The 13,900-nt window shown below is 38.1% G+C and overlaps 1 pseudogene; it reads left to right on the top strand.

Moving 5' to 3' along the window:
- The window catches only part of LOC105856796 (cytoplasmic 60S subunit biogenesis factor ZNF622 pseudogene), a 76,632-nt pseudogene extending 63,372 nt beyond the window's left edge, over window positions 1-13,260 (top strand).
- Window positions 13,261-13,900: the final 640 nt, after the last annotated feature.

The raw sequence follows: 13,900 nt of genomic DNA, 5'->3' as shown, positions 1-13,900 counted from the left end.
GCAACCACGCCAGCATTTATTGTTTGGAGATTTTTTGATAAAGGCCATTCTCACTGGGGTTAAGTGATATCTCATTGTGGATTTGATTTGCATTTCCCTGATGATTAGAGATGTTGAGCATTTTTTTCATATGTTTGTTGGCCATTCTTCTGTCTTTTTTAGAAAAGTTTCTGTTCAAGTCCTTTGCCCACTTTTTAATGGGGTTATTTGATTATTTCTTCCTGATTTTCATGAGTTCTAGGTATATTCTAGTTATCAGTCCCTTATCGGACGCATAGGATGCAAAAATTTTCTCCCATTCTGTAGGTTGTCTGTTTGCTTTCATGACTATTTCTTTGGCTGTGCAGAAGCTTTGTAGTTTGATCATGTCTCATTTATTTATTTTTGTTGCTGCTGTGATTGCCTTTGGGGACTTCTTCATAAACTCTTTGCCCAGGCCAATGTCTAGGAGAGTGTTTCCAACTTTTTCCTCTAGAGTTCTAATAGTTTCATACCTTAGGTTTAAGTCTGTTATCCAGCGTGAGTTGGTTTTTGTGAGAGGTGAAAGGTGTGGGTCCTGTTTTAGCCTTCTACAGGTGGCTATCCAGTTTTCCCAGCACCATTTACTGAAAAGGAATTCTTTTCACCAGCGTATGTTTTTGTCTGCTTTGTCAAAGATGAGATGGCTATATGAGGATGGTTTTATATCAGGATTCTCACATCTGTTCCACTGGTCAATATTCCTATTTTTGTGCCAATACCATATTGTTTTAATTACTATAGCTTTGTAGTATAGTTTGATATCTGGCATATTAATGCCTCCTATTTTGTTCTTGTTGCCTTGAATTGCTCTTGATATTCGGGGTCTTCTTTGGTTCCATATGAAGCGTAAAATTATTTTTTCTATATCTGTGAAGTATGCTGATGGCATTTTAATAGGTATTGCATTGAATCTGTAGATCAGTTTGGGTAGTATAGACATTTTGATGATATTGAGTCTGCCGATCCACGAGCATGGTATGGATTTCCATCTGTTTACATCCTGTGCAATTTCCTTCCTCAGTGTCTCAAGTACTCCCTGTAGAGGTCTTTTACGTCCTTGGTTAAGTATATTCCTAGGTACTTTGATTTCTTTGTTGCTATTGTGAAGGGAATTAAGTCTTTGATTTGGTTCTCAATTAGATTGTTGTTGGCGTATATGAATGCCTCTGATTTCTGTGTATTGATTTTGTATCCTGAGACTTTACTAAATTCATGGATCAGTTCCAGGAGATTCTTGGTTGAATCTTTGGGGTTTTCTAGATATAATATCATATCATCAGCAAACAGTGAAAGTTTGATCTCTTCTGACCCTATTTGGATACGTTTGATTCCATTTTCCTTTCTGATTGCTGTAGCCAAGACTTCCAGCACTATGTTGAACAGAAGTGGAGATAGTGGGCAGCCTTGTCTGGTTCCAGTTTTAAGTGGGAATGATTTCAATTTTTCCCCATTCAGTATGAGGTTGGCTATGGGTCTGTCATATATGGCTTGTATCATTTTTAGCTATGTCCCTTGTATGCCTATTTTCTTAAGTGTTCGTATCATGAAAGGGTGTTGAATTTTGTCAAAAGCTTTTTCTGCATCTATTGAAAGAATCATGTGGTCTTTGTTTTTGCTTTTGTTTATGTGGTGAATTGCATTCATAGATTTGCGTATGTTGAACCATCCCTGCATCCCTGGGATGAAGCCCACTTGGTCGTGGTGGATTATTTTTTTGAGAAGTGTCTGGATTCCGTTAGCTAAGATTTTGTTGAAAATTTTTGCATCTATATTCATTAGGGATATTGGTCTGTAGTTTTCTTTTTTTGTTACATCCTTTCCTGGTTTTGGTATTAGAGTAATATTTGCTCAATAAAAGGTGTCGGGGACGTTTCCGTTCTTCTCGATGTTGTGGAATAGTTTCTGCAAGATAGGTACTAGTTCTTCTTTGTCAGTGTGGTAAAATTCAGGTGTGAAGCCATCTGGACCGGGACTTTTCTTTTTAGGGAGATTTTTAATTGCCGTTGCTATTTCAGCTCTTGAGATTGGTCTGTTCAGGGAATTTATTTCTTCCTGGTTGAGCCAAGGGAGGCTGTGTGTTTGTTGAAATTTGTCCATTTCCTCCACATTTTCCAGTTTGTGTGCATAAAGATTTTTGTAGTATTCATAAATTGTATCTTGTATCTCTTTGGGATCAGTTGTGATATCTCCTTTTTTATTCCTGATGGAGCTTATTAGAGATTTCTCTTTTCTGCTTTTCGTTAGCGTAGCCAATGGTGTGTCAATTTTGTTTATATTTTCAAAGAACCAACTTTTTGTTTTATTAATCTCCTGAGTTCCTTCCCTGTTTTCAATTTTGTTTAGTTCTCGTTTGATCTTGTTGATTTCACTTCTTCTGCTGGGTTTGGGGTTGGTCTGTTCTTATTTTTCCAGGTCTTTGAGTTGTTTCATTACATTGTCTATTTGTAATCTTATTTTCTTTTGGTTATAAGCATTTATGGAGATAAACTTTCCTCTCAGAACTGCTTTAGCTGTGTCCCAGACGAGTTGATAACTTTTCTCTCCATTGTCATTTTCTTCATAGATTTTTTTTTATTTCCGTTTTGATTTCTTAATTTATGAAGTAATCATTTAGTAGGAGGTTGTTTAATTTCCACGTTTTTGTGTAGAAATGTGTGTTTCGGTTAGGGTTGATTTCTACTTTTATTCCACTGTGATCTGAGAAGGTACATGGTGTGATTTCTACTTTTTTAAATTTCTTGAGATTTACTTTGTGTCCTAGGACATGGTCAATCTTAGAGAATGTCCCGTGAGCTGATGAGAAGAACGTATATTCAGTGAACTTTGGGTAGCATGTTCTGTAAATGTCAGTCAGACTCAATTGTTCTAGAGTTTTGTTTAAGTCCATTATTTCTTTATTAATTTTCTATTTGGAGGATCTGTCTCGTGCCATCAGTGAGGTGTTGAAATCTCTGTTGATTATGGAGTTGCTATTATCCATTTGCTTAGCTCCAGTAAGGTTTGCTTTATGAATCTGGGTGCACCTAAGTTGGGTGCATATATATTTAAAATTGTTATCTCTTCTTGTTAAAGTGTGCCATTCACCATTATATAATGACCCTCTTTGTCTTTCACTACTTTTGTTGGTTTAAAGACTAAATCGTCTGAAATTAGAACTGCCACAAAAGCCTTCTTTTGGCTTCTATTTGGTTGGAATATTGATCTCCACCCTTTTAATTTTAGGCTATATGCATCCTTGCAGGTTAGATGTGTTTCCTGAAGACAGCATATACTTGGCCTGTATTTTCTTATCCATTCAGCCAGCCTATGTCTCTTGAGTGGAGAGTTTATGCCATTCACATTTATTGAGAGAACTGATAGATAAGGTAGATTACTGTTCATTTTGTTGGGTTGGATGTTGTTGCTATGATTCCTGTCTTGAGCCATTGTAATATCTGGCCTTTAATATCTTTGGGTTTTGGTTGTTTTTATATTTGTGGGTTATTTTTATGATGTTCCATGTGTAACGCTGTTTTAAATACTTCTTGTAGGGCTGGTCTTGTCTTGGTGAATTCACTGAGCCTTTGCTTGTCTGAGAACTTTTTATTTCTCCTCCATATACGAAGCTTAGTTTTGCAGGGAATAATATTCTAGGCTGGGCATTGTTTTGTTTCAAAAGAGTGAGAATGGGGCCCCAGTCTCTCCTTGCTTGTAAAGTCTCATTAGAGAAGTCTGATGTTATTCGAATTGGCTTTCCCTTGTATGTTACTTGCTTCTTTTATCTTATAGCTCTTAGAAGGGCCTCTTTAGTTGATACTTTGGTCAGTCTGATGACTGCACGTCGTGATGTCTTCCTGTTTGTATTGAATCTCCCAGGGGTCCTCTGAGCTTCTTGAACTTGTATATGGAGATTTTGAGCAATGCCTGGGAAATATTCCTCTATTATATCTTCAAGCAGCTTGTCCAACCCTTGAGTGTTGTCTTCTTCCCCTTCTGGTAAGCCTATGACCCTCACATTAGGTTTCTTCACATAATCCCACAGCTCTTGTAGGCTTTGCTCTTTTCTCTTGTTTCTCTGCTCTATTTCTGTGACTGATTTATTTAATTGGAGGGTGTTATCTTCAAGCTCTGAGATTCTTTCTTCTGTTTGATCTACCCTGTTCTTGAGCCTTTCCACTGTATTTTGTAGTTCCTTGAATTGATTCTTCATTTCCAGGAGTTCATTTACACTTTTCTTCATTGTGTCTATTTCTTTTCCCATATCCTGGAGACTTTTTGTGGTTCCTTTGTGTTGGTAATTGAGTTGTTGTTGCAGCTGGGTGAGTGTTCTTATGATCCACATACGAAATTCCTCTTCTGTCATATTGGTTGCCTGATTTTGGTTGGTGTCCGTTTCTAGGGGGCTGGTGCTCCTCTTTGGGGGTGTGTTTTCCGTTTGGTTCTTCATATTTCCTGAGTTCTTTCGCTGATTTCTTCCCATGTCGATCAGTTGTTGTTTCTTTCCTTAAGTTATTGTTTGGGTATTCACACACCTTGTTTAGTTTCGGGGGCGTTAGGTGGTGTCTGTGGGTGAAATTGGACCACTCCCTGTATATTGAGTCAGTGGGTTCCGTGGAAAGGCTGTGCAAGATGCCATCCCTGTCAGTAGGTGGCGTTTGCTTGGAGGAACAGGCTATGCTGTTGATTTTGTGTCCTGTTATCAGCTGTTGTTCTGGGCGGAGCTGGGTTGGGTAAGCCTCCCTCAGGCAGTTAGCAGGTGTCAAAGTTCTGTTGTCTGCTTCCAGGGAAAGCTGTCAGGGCGGGGCTGGAATGGTCCAGCTCAGCCAGAAAGTCTGGGTGTGGAGGTGGGGCTCTCTGAGACCCACAGTCTGGAGTGGGCCTAGCTTCTTTCCACCCTCCCCAACTCAGCAGCTACCTGGGCCTCTGCCAGCAGGCCAGACCACAAGCCACCAGGCCTCCCCAGAGTATGATGCCGGCGAGGAGTTTCCCTGCACAGGAGTTGGGCGCACGTCCTCTTCCTGAGAGGAGGGTTCCCCTCTAGGAGGCCGATCCGCCCCTGGAGGCACACACACCTCAGTAGGCTGTTCACATATAACCCTTCTGTGCCCCAGGTGATGCTAGCCCTCGGTGCAGGGGATCTGGTCTGCAGGTCCGACCTCTGGGTCCCAGAGTTCAAACTGTAACCCCCTCAGGGTGAGGATTTCCAGTCCCAATTCACCCAAAGGAGCCCAAGCTGGGTCTATGTCTCTCAGCCTCTGAGTCGGCACCATTCTCCTGGGAACACGGTGCCAGCAGCACCTGGGATTGCGGGCGGGTAGGGAGCTCACAGTCTGAGTTCCCCTGAGTCAGCTGTAGGATCCCAAAGGGAAGGTCCCATTCCCTGGAGGTGCCTCTGGCTGGTGGCTTTATTGTCTCTCTGGACAGCCGGGGGTAGGGTCCGCAGAGGGGAGGAGGAGGCAATATGGAGTCTGTCCTGCGGCTATGGTCTGTGCACACGGAGGTGCCCGGAGGAAGTTGGGAACCTGTTGCCACGTCTGCTACAGGCTCACCGCTGGCTGGCGGCGTCGGTCTCTGGGCTGATGTCCGCAGGTCTCTCCACCAGCAGTCCCAAATGCAGGGGAGGGGAAACAGCAAATCCACCTACCCTTGCCGCTGGTCTCCGGGCTGCTCCGGCGGTCTCAGCCTCCAGTTCTCCTCTGCAGCCTCCTCCTGTGGAGTCTCCCGGGGTCTCAGGTACCCCTCCTTCCGGCCCTCGTCCGGTGTATGCTCGTCTTCTTGCTTCTTTCCTCTAATTTCTGCTAGAATCTGTCTTTTCTGCAGAGACACTCTGTCTGGTGGTGTTATTCATCCGCCTTCTTGCTCCACCCTCCTCCCGACATCTCGTTTTTTGTTCCTGATGGAGCTTATTAGAAATTTCTCTTTTCTGCTTTTTGTTAACCTAGCCAAAGGCTTGTGAATTTTGTTTAGTTTTCAAAGAGCCAACTTTTTGTTTTATTAATCTCCTGTATAGCTTCCCTGTTGTCAATTTCACTGAGTTCTGATTTGATTTTGTTAATTTCACTTCTTCTGCTGGATTTGGTGTTGGTCTGTTCTTCTTTTTCCAGCTCTTTGAGTCGTTTCATTAGATTGTCTATTATTATTAATATCAGTATATTACAATGATACAAACAGTGGTTACATAAATTGCATTTGCACTGGCCGAGTCAGAGCTATAAGTGTGCCTGTCCCCCAGACGACAAGCACTGCATCCCTTAAGTCTGAATTTACCCATCCCCTCCCCTGACACCTGCCTGACACCCTATGAATGTGACTTCAATATATACACATAAGTGTTTATCAAAAAGTGCCAGTTTAAGGGTGAGTTCATGTGGTGCTTGTTCCATTCTTGTGATACTTCACTTTGAAAAATAGGCTCCAGGCTCTATCCAGGACAATACAAGAGTTATTAGATGATTGTTTTTTTCAGCTTAGTAGTACTCCATTGAATACATATACCATATTTCATTAATCCATTCATGTATTGATGGGCACTTGGATTTTTTCAGCAGCTTTGCAGCTGTGAATTGTGCTGCTCTAAAAATTTGAATGCAGATGTCTTTATTATAGAATGTATTTTTAAAATATGTTTATTGGCCATTAGTTTATCTTCTTTTGAAAAGTTTCTGGTTTTGTCCTTTACCCACTTTTTAATGGGATTGTTTGATTTTTCCTTAGTGATTTTCCTGAGTTCTATTTAGATTCTACTTATCAGGTCTTTATCAGCTGTATAATATGCAAATATTTTTCCCATTCTGTAGGTTGTCTATTCACTTTAATGATAAATTTAAAATCTTAGGTTTTCTATTATTTTTCTTACTGTAATCCTTTGCCTCAGGTAGCTTTGGGGATTTTTTTTATCACCTTACAATATTTTTAAGGAAAGCCTGCTACTTTTACATAGAGTAAGGTACCAGTAAGAAAAAACAGAGATAAGCACCTTGTTTAATTTCTTCAGGTATCCCGTAGACAAAATCCAGAATAGATAAGACAATTAATTTGTAAATATTGTCTTCTGCTTTGTCAGGAACCAGGAACCATGGTCCCACACTGCGAATATGAGCTGCTGTCTTCAAGATCACTACTGAGCCAAATAGCTGATGAACCAAGTGCAAATAAAAATACCAAAAAAACCTCTTCTACTATTTTTAAGCTGCTGCGTTTTTGCTTTGCAATAAATATTTTATTGTTTTTCACATTTCTGACATAGTTTTTCATTATTTTTGATATTTCTGTGAGGGAACAGGAGTTTGAAGCTGATTACTTTATCAATTCCTGTTGTCACCGAACTTTGTGGTAATTTCTTAGGCCCTATTTTCTTTTTCCCTTTTATTAGGATTTTTATGGTCAAATATTATGCACATTTTTTGTGTGTGTGCTGATAATGAGTTTACTGTTCATATTTAAGAATGATTTAATTTGATTTTTATAGGTAGTTGGTGTTGGTTTCATTTTTTAAACTGTGTATTCATCTTTTTTCATGACTGATCTTTTTCCTAATGTGCAGTTTGAGTATAGCTCTGTGTACATAGGTAAAATATATTAATTTGCATTTGCATACCATAGATTTCATTTAGGGTACATGTGTGTGGAGTATACCAGCACATTAGTATAGTTTGGGATAAATTGTGGGAGTTCAAGTAACAGAATAAGGAGATCTTTATTCAAGTATACCATATCCCACGTTTGGAGCCATAGTTCTCTGAGGGTATTTTATTAAAATTTCTTAAAAATAAACTTAAAAGTTATTTTGCCTGCTGGTAAGTACCAAGTTTCCAATCACTATAGAAGAGGCATGTATGTGTGTGTGTGTGAGTGTGTGTAGGGATATTAGTGATGCAGCCCTTTTTTCAACCTCATATCACTCTTATGTTTGGTACTCATTTAGAGCTTCTCTGGTACTTCTCTGGAATTATTGGATCCCATCTCCAAACTTCTGCACATACTATGCTTTACTTATCCTCTTACTATGCTCTCATTAAATGATGATTATGTTCCCTCTCTCTGTTATAAGATTAGTTCCTTTGTAACTTTTTACTTCCTGTCATTACACAGGGGTTTGGGGAAGAATGGGTGGTAAAAATGTGCTTAGAACCACTGTGTTAAAGTGGAAACATATCAAAATTCTTGAGTTTGTTTGGTGATGTTTCTTGTCCACAAAACTCTGATGAAAGAAATTTTCAGGTGGTACAGTACTTTGGAAAATCAAGAAATAAAAAATCATATATTCTAGAGGGAAAGTGTCTGGACTCTGCTATATACTGTGTAATCAGATATAATGAGGAATCTATGAAAGAAAAAAATAGGGATATTAAGCCATTAATTACAAAGGTCCAAATTCTTCTATTGGCAGGATTTAAAGGCGAAAGAAGATTATCTGAAAAGAATATCCATTTGGCGATTATTTTATTATGTGACAAAGGGCAAATCATGAGCTGAAGCTTGTATTTACTCTGCTACAAAACTTTATTACTGTTTTAAGTTAACAGAGGCTAAGTGGTTTTTAATATGTTAAAAGATCATGCTTCTCTACTTTCTTTATAAATCTTTATTGTAAGAGAATTGAAATTTGGCCATGTGTGAACAGTAGACAATTGTTTTTGTTTGTTTGTTTGTTTGTTTGTTTGTTTGTTTGTTTTGCGTGTTTCAAAATTACATATCTCCTGGGCTGTAGGCTGCATTAATGGAGTTATCTATGACAAGATTACAAACTGTTATCACAAGGGAACAGATGACCCAGCCTGGAAATTTCCTCATATAGTCCTAGGTATAAAAAATGCAAACTTCATACAGGCCATTCTCACCTGACTTAAGTGACATCTCTAATGATTACAGATGTTGAGAACATTTTTTATATGTTTGCATGCCATTAATCTGTCTTCTTTGGAGAAGTTTCTGTTCATTTTCATTGCCCATTTCTTGATGGGGTTGTTTGATTTTTTCTTGTTTATTCTTTTAAGTTCTAGATAGATTCTTGTTATTAGTCCTTTATCAGAAGTGTAGAGAGCAAATATTTTCTCCCATTCTGTGGGTTGTCTATTTGCTCTAATGATCGTTTCCTTGGCAGTGCAGAAACTTTTTAATTTGATCAGATCCCATTTGTTTATTTTAGCTGTGGCGGTGATTGCCTTGGGGCTCTTCCTCATAAATTCTTTGCCTAGACCAATATCTGATAGGGTTTTCCCAGCATCTTCTTCTAGAATTCTTAAAGTTTTGTGTCTTAGGTTTAGGTCTGCTATCCATCTTGAGTGAATTTTTGTGAGGGGTGAGAGGTTAGGGTCCTGATTTGCTCTTCTGCATATTGCTAACCAGTTTTCCCAGCACCATTTATTGAAGAGAGAATCTTTTCCCCATAGTATATTTTTGTGTGCTTTATCAAATATTAGGTTACCATATACAGATGGTTTGATCTCTGGAATCTCAGATCTATTCCAGATATCGATGTTTCTGTTCTTGTGCCAGTGCCAGGCAGATTTTACTATTATTGCCTTATAGTATAGCTCAAAGTCAGGAAGACTGATCCCTCCCAGTTTTTTTTTCTTACTTAAGATTGCTTTGGCTATGCGTGGTTTTCTTTGGTTCCATACAAAGCAAAGGATTGTTTTTTCTAGATCTGTAAAGAATGCTGGTGGTATTTTGATGGGAATTACATTGATTCTGTAGATCACCTTAGGAAATACTGACATTTTAACAATATTGATTCTTCCTAGCCATGAGCATGGTAGAGTTTCCATCTGTTTAAAGCATCTGCAATTTCTTTTTTTAGTGTTTCATAGTTCTCCTTATATAAATCTTTTGTATCTCTCGTTAGATAAACTCCTAGATATTTAATTTTCTTTGGAGCTATAGTAAAGTGTATTGCATTTTTGATTTGCATCAATATTGAAGCCTTGATGCTAAAACTATTGCAGGATTTAGAAATAAATTTCATTGTATTGAAATTACAGCTGACCCTTCAACAACATAGATTTGAACTTCATGGCTACAATTATATGTGGATTTATTTCAATATATCTCTCCTGCCTTTTCCTCCACCTCCTCCAACTCTTCCACCACTGCCACCCCTGAGACAGCAAGACCAACCCTTCCTTTTCTTCATCCTCTTCAGCTTACTCTGTTTGAAGACAATGAAGATGATGAATTTTATGATGATCCACTTCCACGTAATGAATAGTAACATATTTTCTCTTCCTTATGATTTTCATAATAAAATTTTCTTTTATCTAGTTTACTGTATTGTAAGAATACAGTATATGCTACATAACATAAAAATATGTGTTACTTTCCTGTGATGTTATCAGTAAGCTTTTCAGTCAACAGTGGACCATTAGTGGTTAAATTTTTGTAGAGTAAAAAGTTATACATGAATTTTTGACTGCACAGTAAGTCAGTTTCCTTCATTCCCAGTTTTTCCAAGAGCCAACTGCATATGTTTATAAAGTCAATATAGTAGTGGTGCTTATGTGTATGATCTTTGAAGTCCAGACAGTTTATGTTCAAATAACAAATTTACCACTTCCTCCAAATTGTCATACTAGTTTTAAGACACTGACAGGCCAAGTAACTTCATCTTTAAGTCAAGCACATCATAAACACTTGATAAATTATGTGTTTTTTTAATATTCCTTTTCTATTTTCCTATGAACAACTTGAGTTCACAAACTATATCTTAGAAATTATTGCCTTTCAACAGTCTATAAAAGGGCTTGACAGATGAAAGTTTCTAACTAATATTTAATGAATGGATAAAAAGGAAGAATGAAAGTTATGTGTATAAATGTTTATTTTTATTTGGGGTTACTGGAGTAAACTTATCTAGGTATATATGAATTACCTAACTTAGTGGATGTTATCTTTTGAAAAGTTTACATGAAATGCCCACTGTAGAACAACTCAGGAACAAGACAAACTGTCTGATTAAGGTTACAGCCAACAGATGATAAAAACAACAATAACAACAAGAAAAAAACTTTTTATCATGTTTCCAACACCATTGCTAGTTAATTTTGATACCTAACTAGACCACCGAAATCACTAGACCCATTAGTGATCTAACATTTATTTGACATGTGATATCACACTTAATTTTCACGGTGGCCTATTAAGTTGATGACATCATATCCCCATTGTATAGGTGAGGAAATTGAGATATAACTGGCCTCCAAGTTCACAGACTTAATAAATAGTAGATCCAGGTCTTGAACTTGACAGGCTGCCTGTAGATGTAGTTCTCTTAACTATTATGCCATACATAAGATACCAGAATCACAGCTGGCTCAGGTCCCTTCTGAGCAGATAATTCAAAGGATAGTAGACAATGACTTTCTTCCCCTTTTAAATATGTGTGTTTATTGCCAAAGGGATAGGAATATGGAGAGCTTAACAAGCACAGAGAAAACCAACTCAGTACAAAATCAGAGTACTCAAAAGTCAAAAGTAAGCCATGCTCTATTACAGTATTTTCTTTTTTTCTAATTTACTTAAGAACATTTAGGGAGCATGCAATTCTTTCATTTAAATCACTATTAGATTTCAGTAGCATTGAATTAGTGTGATGATTCCATTTAACATTTTTAAAATACAATCAATAAATTATGCATTACAGGAACAGTGTAAGATAGACCCTTATTTTATCCCCTTGGCAAAATTATATCTTTGACTTGCCTTTGGGGAAAAGAAATATAAGAAAAGGAGAAGGCAGTTAAAGAGAAAAAATATATACCACAACCCCCAAAATAAAAGAAAGCAAAATAAAAATCTCTCTTCTTTTATAGAGGTAGATCTATAGAAAACATGTAGTTTTTACCATTTGCCTTTAATGTTTTCCTTTTCCAAAATTCCACTTTTTCCACTTTGCTTTCTTTTATCACACAAATAATTAATAAGAATCTTTCCTGTTGCCCATCAGATACAAGTGTTCATTATAATGCATGTAAATAAAATGATTCATGCTAACCAAATTCTGGGCTAAAAATAGTGATATTTTAAGAAGGCATTCAAAGAAAAGCATGTGTTATTCTCCTACTCAATCAAACTTGATCAACAGAAAGTTATCTGCATGAAGTTTGTTCTTTTAGACTCTCTTAGGATAGCTTTCAATTAGCTATCATTTAAAGTTATGTTTTTGGCCTTTATCAAGTATCAATAAGGAATATATACTAGAAGATAGTTTATTCATTTATTGTCCATCTGTTGTCAAAGATGCTGTCCATTATATCAATAATTTTCCTCTAGCAAAGCAGCAGGAGGAGGGCAGTGAGGACGAGGAAGACTTAGGTGAAGACGATTGGGAAGATATTGATTCTGATGAAGAATTGGAATGTGAGGATACTGAAGCAGTGGAGGAGCATGAGGCAGAGGAGGAAAAGGCTGGAGAAAACCCACCCCTTGGAGCCATCCCTATAAGAGACTGCTTATTTTGTTCCCATCATTCAAGCTCACTCGTGAAGAATGTGGCTCATATGACAAAAGTCCACAGCTTCTTTATTCCTGATATAGAATATCTTTCAGATCTTAAGGGACTGATTAAATACTTAGGAGAGAAAGTTGGTGTTGGGAAGATTTGCTTGTGGTGCAATGAGAAAGGGAAATCCTTTTACTCCACAGAGGCTGTGCAGGCACACATGAATGACAAAAGCCACTGTAAGCTCTTCACAGATGGCGATGCTGCTTTGGAATTTGCAGATTTCTATGAATTTAGGAGTAGCTACCCAGATCACAAGGAAGGGGAGGATGTCACTGAGTCTGAGGAGTTGCCCTCAGAAAAGAACTTAGAATATAATTATAAAACCATGGAGCTGATTCTGCCTTCTGGTGCCAGAGTGGGTCATCGTTCCTTGATGAGATACTACAAACAGCGATTTGGCTTGTCAAGAGCTGTGACAGTTGCGAAAAACCAGAAGGCTGTGGGCCACGTCCTTCAGCAATACAGAGCCCTGGGATGGACTGGCAGCACAGGAGCGGCTCTTATGCGAGAACGAGACATGCAGTATGTCCAAAGGATGAAATCAAAGTGGATGCTGAAGACAGGAATGAAGAATAATGCCACAAAGCAGATGCACTTTAGGGTCCAAGTGAGATTCTGAGAGTCTGCGGCATTAAGTCAACCTCCTGCTCAAGTTTCCTCCTTGTCTGAGGACCAGGGAAGGCCAGATTGTATGATGGGCCCTTTTGCTGCTACTCCATTTGTTCTGACCTAATAATAAAAGTCAGAATCATACTGGTTTTCAAAGTTCATGTTGAATATTGTTTAAAGGTTATGTTGTCACAAAGTGAGTGGTCTGTCTGCTGGACCTGGGACCTGCACTGCTGCTTGGCAGTTGCTTCATTGCCTCAGCTGTTGAATGATTTATGGCTGTCAGAATAATGTGGGAAACTCAGGAGTGACTCATCTGCTTCAAACTTAGTTTAATTTTCAGAACAACTCACCATGCCACAGCACTGGGATCCATGTGAGGGTGCTTTGAGGCTTATATAGGAGCAAAGTTGAATGTCACTTGTTGACTATGTTGTGGCTTAGGAGGTGGTGAATGTATTTGGGCACTTTCATTAAATCCAGACAAAGTTAAAAAAAAATAATAATAATTTTCCTCTAGACACGGTCCTATGTGATAAATTACTTTGTAAGTTTAGCATTGGAAAAAAGTTTGTTTTCATTTTTATTTTTTACTGAAGAATTGATATAGTTTTCAAAATTAGATAATGGGTAAAAGAGGCAGAGAAGTAGTTGCCAGAAAAAATATATAACGAGGAACATGCAATATTAGGGAGCTGAAGAGAAGGGAATTATTAGGTGTCAGAAGGTCAGAAAAAAAAGTGTTATTTTGGGAAAAAGACCACAAACTGTTCACTGGTAGCTTTTATG

This window comes from Microcebus murinus, chromosome X, assembly GCF_040939455.1.
Source record: "Microcebus murinus isolate Inina chromosome X, M.murinus_Inina_mat1.0, whole genome shotgun sequence".
In the NCBI taxonomy this organism is placed as follows: domain Eukaryota; kingdom Metazoa; phylum Chordata; class Mammalia; order Primates; family Cheirogaleidae; genus Microcebus; species Microcebus murinus.
Note: the sequence above shows the minus strand (reverse complement) of the source record. Positions and strands in the feature narration are given on the sequence as shown.